Source organism: Lycium ferocissimum, chromosome 12 (assembly GCF_029784015.1).
Source record: "Lycium ferocissimum isolate CSIRO_LF1 chromosome 12, AGI_CSIRO_Lferr_CH_V1, whole genome shotgun sequence".
NCBI classification, from domain to species: Eukaryota; Viridiplantae; Streptophyta; class Magnoliopsida; order Solanales; family Solanaceae; genus Lycium; species Lycium ferocissimum.
This window is the reverse complement of record NC_081353.1, coordinates 35,197,738-35,205,338: the sequence shown is the minus strand read 5'-3', so window position 1 is coordinate 35,205,338 and position 7,601 is coordinate 35,197,738. Positions and strand designations below refer to the sequence as shown.

Genomic DNA, 7,601 nt, shown 5'->3' with positions numbered 1-7,601 from the left:
TTGAATCAGCAAAGTAGTGGAAAGAGCTTTGGCACATGGGTATAAACAGACATAAAATTCATTATTTTAACGGCGGCTTTTCTTTGATATGTTTTATTTTAATGGCAGGCTGCAAATAGGACTGACTTTAAAGTTCATTATCATGAAATCTTGGGAGGATAAGGATAAAAATGACTTTAAAATTTCCAACTTCAGTTATAGACATTGACATTGTAAAGAGTTTGTGATAATTTCAGAAACCTTCCCTCACGTTTAGCTTCATAAAATTAATTATCCTTATGATTGAAAAATATTACACTTACCTTCCTTGGTATTATTTGTAACAATACTTTTAAACATTTTATTACTATATAAGATTTATATTCTGGCTAATTTACTCTTTTTTTTATTGAATTAATTTAATAAACATCTTAGCAATGAACAATTGTTACAAGAACAGTTCTATTTTTGGTGAAGCAATTGTCATCTTCCCTGTTTATTTATTTGTGTATCCATTGCCATTATGTATTCATCACTGAGACACAACCCTATCTATAAATCCCATTGATCATATATTTTTATTGCTGGTACACATGTACTTATGATTGGGATCGCAAAAGATCGAATTGGGCGGCGGATCTAGAAGTCTGGTTATATGTTCACGTGAGACTCAATGATTTTTGCTTAGACTAAGTATATATATTATTTAAGAAGTTTATTTTAAACATCTATAATTATTTGCTTGTGAACCTAATTATTATTATAATATTAACTTAAGATTGCTATAGGAACTCATAAACTTCAAACTGGATCCGCCTCTGAATCGAACTAATGGAATGAATTTCCAGTATTTTTATTTAATTGACTGAGAAATAGAACAACAATTAGAGAATTTCCAATCATCACCTGGTTTTATTCCAACTATTCATAAAGATTACTCTTCATATTAGTGTTGGAGTTAATACATTTAGAAATTATACCTTCATTGCAGGCAACTGGAGATTTCAAGTGATTTGCTCAAACAGATTAATTTGTCCAATACTCATGCCTAATTAAATTGTAGTGCTTTTATTTGATTCTAATTTGATGATGTTATGTGTTGTTGTTGAATAAAAGGCAGTTGATAACGGATAGGAGTAGTAAATTTACAACAGATTATTATGTTGAGAAGCTGCTAATTGATTTCTACCGATTTAGGTTTTTATTTAATTTGAACCTCCTTGTTTATAAAATTAAAATTATATTAGAAAATGCAAATTGGTCAGATTATAAAATTTTATATTAATAATAAATAAGTTAAAAGTATTGCTAAAAAAAAAATACGGGAGGTAAACATTAAATAGTAAACCACAAGGGAGGTTAGTGTTATGAAGCTAAACCTGGAGGCTGGGAGATTTCTAAAATTATCTCAAAGATTTTTATACTATCTGGGAATGTTAACCTGTGATAATACGTTAGTTATTATTTTTATCAAATTATCACTTAATGTTTATCAAAAGATTTACTTATCTGTAATTACTTAATAAGTGAGGTATTGATTGAATGTAATATGCACCATCACGAATTGGTTAAGTTATATAATGGTTAAGTTATATAAATTGACATTGTTAATATATTTTACATATTCGTAAACATTTTACCTTCACGATTGCAGATTGGATTACTTCTTACTAGATTATCAATTAACGTTTCTTCTAAAAATTTACTTATAATTATCTTATAAATAACTTAATTATGTCAAAATATTTTTATACCATCGGCACGTAGAATTCAAACTCATTTGTGTACAATGTGATATGTGTATGAACGTATGAGTTGGAGCCTTGTGTTCATGTGTTATAGGCCATCTATCTTCTTTTGCTCCAATTTCCCTATTTTTTCTTATAAATTGGTGTATGATGATATAAATCGTATAAAGTGATGAATTGGCTTGTTTTGTGATATTATTGAAAGTTCATTTTAATTGTTAGTATGTTCAATCGTGTAATTGCCTTTGCAATCAATGAATACCCTCAACTCGGAGAAATAAAATAAATGATATCAAAATAACGCTAATGATACTGGCCGGTGACCATGATGATCTGGAAGCATAAACAATAAAGAATTATTTCGAGCTTTGTGACACCAGTAAGATAAATAATGAAAATCAAATAACATACTCAATGAGAAAATAACAACACCTTACACTATAGCAGGCTTAGGAGTTTTAATATTACATATATTTATTCAGAACAAAAAAAATGAGACCATAGAAAACACTTTTTAATTATTATACGAGATTAAAATTAAATCCTTTGATAGCATCTCATTGTAATATCATAATGATTATGAGCCGTTCGACACTGCCTACACTCTGAGCCTCTATCATTGCAATTTGCATCAGATGAACAAAGTTTGTAACATCCTTTTTTATTGGCAAGATTTGGGAGTACAATCTGCTCAATCGCTTGTACTTCTACAGGGATGCCTCGTAGAGCAATCACTTGGGTGTTTGAGGACCAAAATGGATCAACTGCATAACATAGCATAAGATCAATCAAATTAATTTAATATAAGTAGAGATACATAATATAAATATAATGATAATGGAATTAATTTAACTAATCACCCATCCAATCCATTATATTAAGAGCGGATATATATAATATATGTATATTATGTGTATAATCATGTATAGTCAGTATATTATCTATGTATAATATCGGTTAGGAAAAGTAAACAGTAAATCTAATCCGACTGGTTATTTATGTAAAGATCCCTACATAAGAAATAATAGTACTTTACAAAGAGACATACTATGTTGGCCAAGTTTCTGAGAAGTTAAAAGTGTGTATCAAAGTTTAGACAGATGATGTGTTTAGCCAAGCTAAGCTACGCAGACTAAATTATTCCGCGATAAAATAATCCCAAGGTTAGTGGGATAAGGTGGATATCTCATCCTTAGAATTGTGCTTCATTTTATACTTTGTTCGGTAGAAGGTATAAATTTATCCCCGGCTAAATTTATACCTTCTACCAAATACGATAAAAATTAGTGTTGGGATATCCTCAAACCTTATACTATGCACCAAACGACTTCTTTAGGAAATAAAATAAGGACTCTTGAATAGTAGCATAAACTGATTTTAAAAGTTGAAAAGTTAGCTTCTACTTTTGAAAGTTTGACCAAACACCAATTGATACTTTAATATTGATAAAAATGAATGAAATCACTTACCAGCCAAAGTCATAAGGAGAACACAAAAAACGAAAGAGAGCTTGTGAGATGCACACTTCTTTGCCATGTTAAGTTTGGAGTTGCTGATATTGTGAGTTCATGTTCATAATTGATTGATGAAAGGCTACATATATAGGTTTTTAAAATCGTTTGAATACAAAAATATCTTCTTTAAATCTTTATTATCCATTGCTAGTGTCCCATTTGCATTCTCTCTCTGGCTGCTACTATATGAAGCATCCAAAAGATGACTCACTTTTATTAATGTTTGGTATAAATATATAGCACAATATTCTATTGATTATAGCACACTAGTTGCTCAAGTGAAGGACCGACTATAGTATAGCACAAGTTGTCAGCTCCATCAAAGCAGAGCCGCAGTACTCAAAATTGAAAATTTATGGATTTTGGATAACTTGTCTGAATTATTAAATTTATATTTAGATATCTATATATACTTAATAATTTTTTTAATATAAATATAAAATTTAAATAAAAATTATTGAATTTGTCTGAACTAGTAGCTAATATTCTCCTTGGAAGAGCTTCACTTAGGAACTTACGTACGTAGAGTCAGTCATAAAATACATTATTTTAACGGTGTCTTTTCTTTTCATCGACAAGTTCTATTTTTAGTGGCGGTTTATTATAGGCACTTTTTTCTTCCCCTCCTAATACGGATGCTTTTGTTTAATTAAGAAAGAAGGGGGTGGATGAACCTAATTAAGAAGATTGACTTTAAGCTTAATGTGTTCAATATTTAGTATTGTTATCATTAAAAAAATATTAGTTCAAACGTGTTATTACTACTCTATCTTTTACTAAATATCTTTTACAATTTTAGTGTGTGTGTGTCTATATATATATATATATATATAAATCTTCTAGCATAATACTCCACGTATTTCTATTTTTAATCACCAATCATAGTACTCATTCCATTGTGATTGCCGAATTCTCCATGTGAATACTGATTGTCCTATATATTTTACGTCTTGCTCTATTGATATTCAGCTGAAAGTACTACAATTCTCCTTTACAATATTTTTCTTCCAATGTGAAAACAAAGCAAAATGGATTCAGTTTTGGCACTTTTTTAAGATTTCTAACTTCTTTTAATTGATTGGTGTGAACTTGTTTTTTGTAGGTGCCTCAAAACGTCTCATGTTATAATTTTGGAGTGGTGACTATTAGTTATTTAACTGAGCAGATGACTAAGTTGGTGTTATTCTCTTATTTGCTGTTGTTCTCCTTGTTTTAATTATGCAAAGTCAAAATCTTTTCTTGTATTCATCCTTATCTTATCCGAAAGAGATTTGGAAAGAACTTTCTTTCTCCTTATATTGAGTTGTGCATTATTCTATTTTTAATCCCAAAAATAGTGATTTCGCACACATGAAAAATGATTGCCATCCTTCACCATGTGATATACGTAAGTCGTAGAACCCTTCATCCCCTTTAAAATTGATATTCAGCTCATTACTCAAGATTAGACTAATGATGCCTTTATTTTCGTTCATTATTAAAAATTAAAAGTTTAATGGCAATCTTTATTTTCCGAATGTTAATAGGCGATTCTGATTTTGACCTTTAGTTGTTGTATACCTATATATACAGGTTCAGATGTCTCTTGTCAAATAACACACTAAAAATCCTCTCTTCTTGGTTCCTGAGTGTTCAATCGGCGCCGTTGAGGGCTTTCTCATTTTTAATTATGCAAAGGCATTCGGTCTTTTATTCATCAAGTCTCGGCCCTCGTTGGGCGTGAAAGATAATAAGTGAAAGAACTTTCGCCGCCCATAAAGTTGAGTTGTGGGTACCAGATAAAGAGGGGAAAGAAGCGGCCCTCGATTTGGCACACAAGGTTGAAAATACATCGATTTGATGGTGGCACGCACGGGAGATATACGTGAGGTAGAGACCTTCATCCCCCCTTATATATGCTTTAAAAAGAAAAGCCCAAATTTTAGCACTAAACATGATTTTGCCCGAGAATCACACTTGGCCTTTAAATGATTCGAACTCCAAATATATCTTTATTTTCCAACTGTTAATTTCTCTTGACTTCCTTCACTCCTCCATTGAACCTATATATCTCATCAAATGTCTCGTCAAACAGATATGGCCTTAGAGAGCTTTGACACTAGTTCTTCTTCTCCTATTCTGCCCACTTTAGGAGGTATCAAAGCTGAGTTTTCAATAAAAAAGACTTAGGCACTTTCACGTTAAAGCAAATACAACCATTATATCATCATTCCAACTTTATAACATTGGGGCCATATATAACGACAAGGGTCATCACCAACTAGTCGTTTTATAAACGACACAAAGCTCAGAAGGTGCAGGAAGAAAATAAAATACATAGAGAAGACATTTAATGATATGAGATTGGAATATATGGATCACTTTGGCTTAAAGCATTTCCTTTCAGGGTCATAATGAGGTTTCGCCTGCCTGCATAGAGTACACGGCTTAGCGCATTCTGCATGAGAATAGCAAGTGGAGAAACAACGCTTTCCTCCTCGGAGTTGTACAACCTGCTCAATCACTTGTACTTCTTCTGATAAAGGTAGGTCTCGCAGAGCCATCACTTGAGTGTTTGAGGACCAAAATAAATTAACTGCATAACATAACATGATCAATCAAATTATTACAAATTATATACTAAGTAGATATATATATAATTACTCCTTCCATTTCAACTTGTGTATTTTATTAGTTTTATCGGACACAGAGTTTAAAAAAATAAAGAATTTTTTTGAATCATGCAATCTAAAATTAAATATGTGTACAATATATATATATATATATCAAAGTGCTATCACATGCTAGGTGAGATGTTGACATTAAAAAGTTACTCCACTAAATATAAAATATTTTTAAAAATTAAAATAAAAAACATAAATTGAAATGAATGGAATATATTTTATAAAAAGACTAATGGATAGAATAGAAGTCACAGACCAGTGAGTGTGATAAGGAGAACACAAAATAAGAACTTGTTGGCCATGTTTACAGAGTTTGAAGAGCTAATTGTGTGAGTCCATTTTCTTGGTTGATGGAAGGCAACATATATAGGGCTTTTAAATTGTTTAAATATAAAAAGTTATTCTTTTAAATCTTTTATATATATCCACTGCTAGTGTCCCATGCACTCTCTCTCTGGCTGCTGCTATATAAACCATCCAAAGGATGGCTCACTTTTATTATTAAGAAATATTTCCTCCGTTCATTTTTATTTGTTCAGTATTTTCAAAATAGATTTTCACTTTTACTTGTCACTTTTATCATATCAAGATAAGATAATTTATTTTTTTCTATTTTGCTCATAGTATTAACTACTCACTTCAAATCATTTTTTAAATTCGATAAAAATATGCACCAATTAATATGAGTATTGAAAGAGTAAATAACACTGTATTTGGGAATTTTCTGATGTATATTCATTGAACAAAAGCCATGCATATATACAAGTCTGTGTAGATAAAATAAAATCAGAAATAAAAGAATCCTATACATTTTGTCTAAATCTCATTGGCTACTATTCTAACGTCTATAACAAATTTTTATTCTGGAAGCTTCCTTTGTACAGCTGTGAAATATTGAATGGCCAGATGTTATTTGTCAACTTTGAACGGTGGAGATATGTACAGCATTGTTAGGCTGAATTTGTTCTACAGGAATGTTGGGCTGAATTTGCTTTGGTTGTGTTTTGTTCATGCTTGCACCATAGGCCCAAATAGAAGCCCAGTCCAAATCAGCCCAATTTTCTTTTGATAACACCAAAGCTGTCAAACCTGAATTAGATGACCACTTTCCCTTTTCTTCTTCATCAAACAGATAACCCTTGCTAGCCGTTTTACCTATTGCATCTTTAGCCTTATCTTGTTGATTCAAATTCACAACATCCCCCCTCAAGTTGGAGGGGGACAAAGTAACACCCAACTTGCTCAAAATCGAATTGTGAGATGGTCCTGGTAAAGATTTGGTAAATAAGTCAGCTAATTGGTGTTTGGAAGGAACGAAAGACAAAGAAATAAGGCCGGCTAGGTACTGTTGGCGGACATAATGACAATCAAGCTCGACATGTTTCGTCCTCTCATGAAACACGGGATTCCGAGCTATATGTAACGCCGCTTGACTGTCGGAGTGAACAGGAATAGGAAGATGTGGTAGAGCCGAAAGATGCGCCAGAAGGCGAGTAACCCCGAGTCAATTCGATAAGCAAGACGACGGATTGATCTATATTCAGATTCCGCAGAGGACAAAGAAATTGAAGTTTGTTTCTTTGATTTCCAGGAAATAGGAGATCCGCCTAAGGTGATGAAGAACCCACTTATCGACTTTCGAAAATCGCGACAAGAAGCCCAGTCTGCATCGCAGAAGGCCAGAAGAGAAAAAGAAG

At 31.9% G+C, this 7,601-nt stretch overlaps 1 long non-coding RNA gene across 1 annotated transcript; it reads right to left on the bottom strand.

Annotated features, from left to right (window-relative positions):
- Nucleotides 1–5,421: 5,421 nt before the first annotated feature.
- Nucleotides 5,422–6,588, bottom strand: LOC132039907 (uncharacterized). The gene is made up of 2 exons (XR_009410522.1): nt 6,161–6,588; nt 5,422–5,816 (listed from the first exon to the last, which is right to left on the bottom strand). It is a non-coding gene; the product is annotated as an uncharacterized LOC132039907 (long non-coding RNA).
- Nucleotides 6,589–7,601: the final 1,013 nt, after the last annotated feature.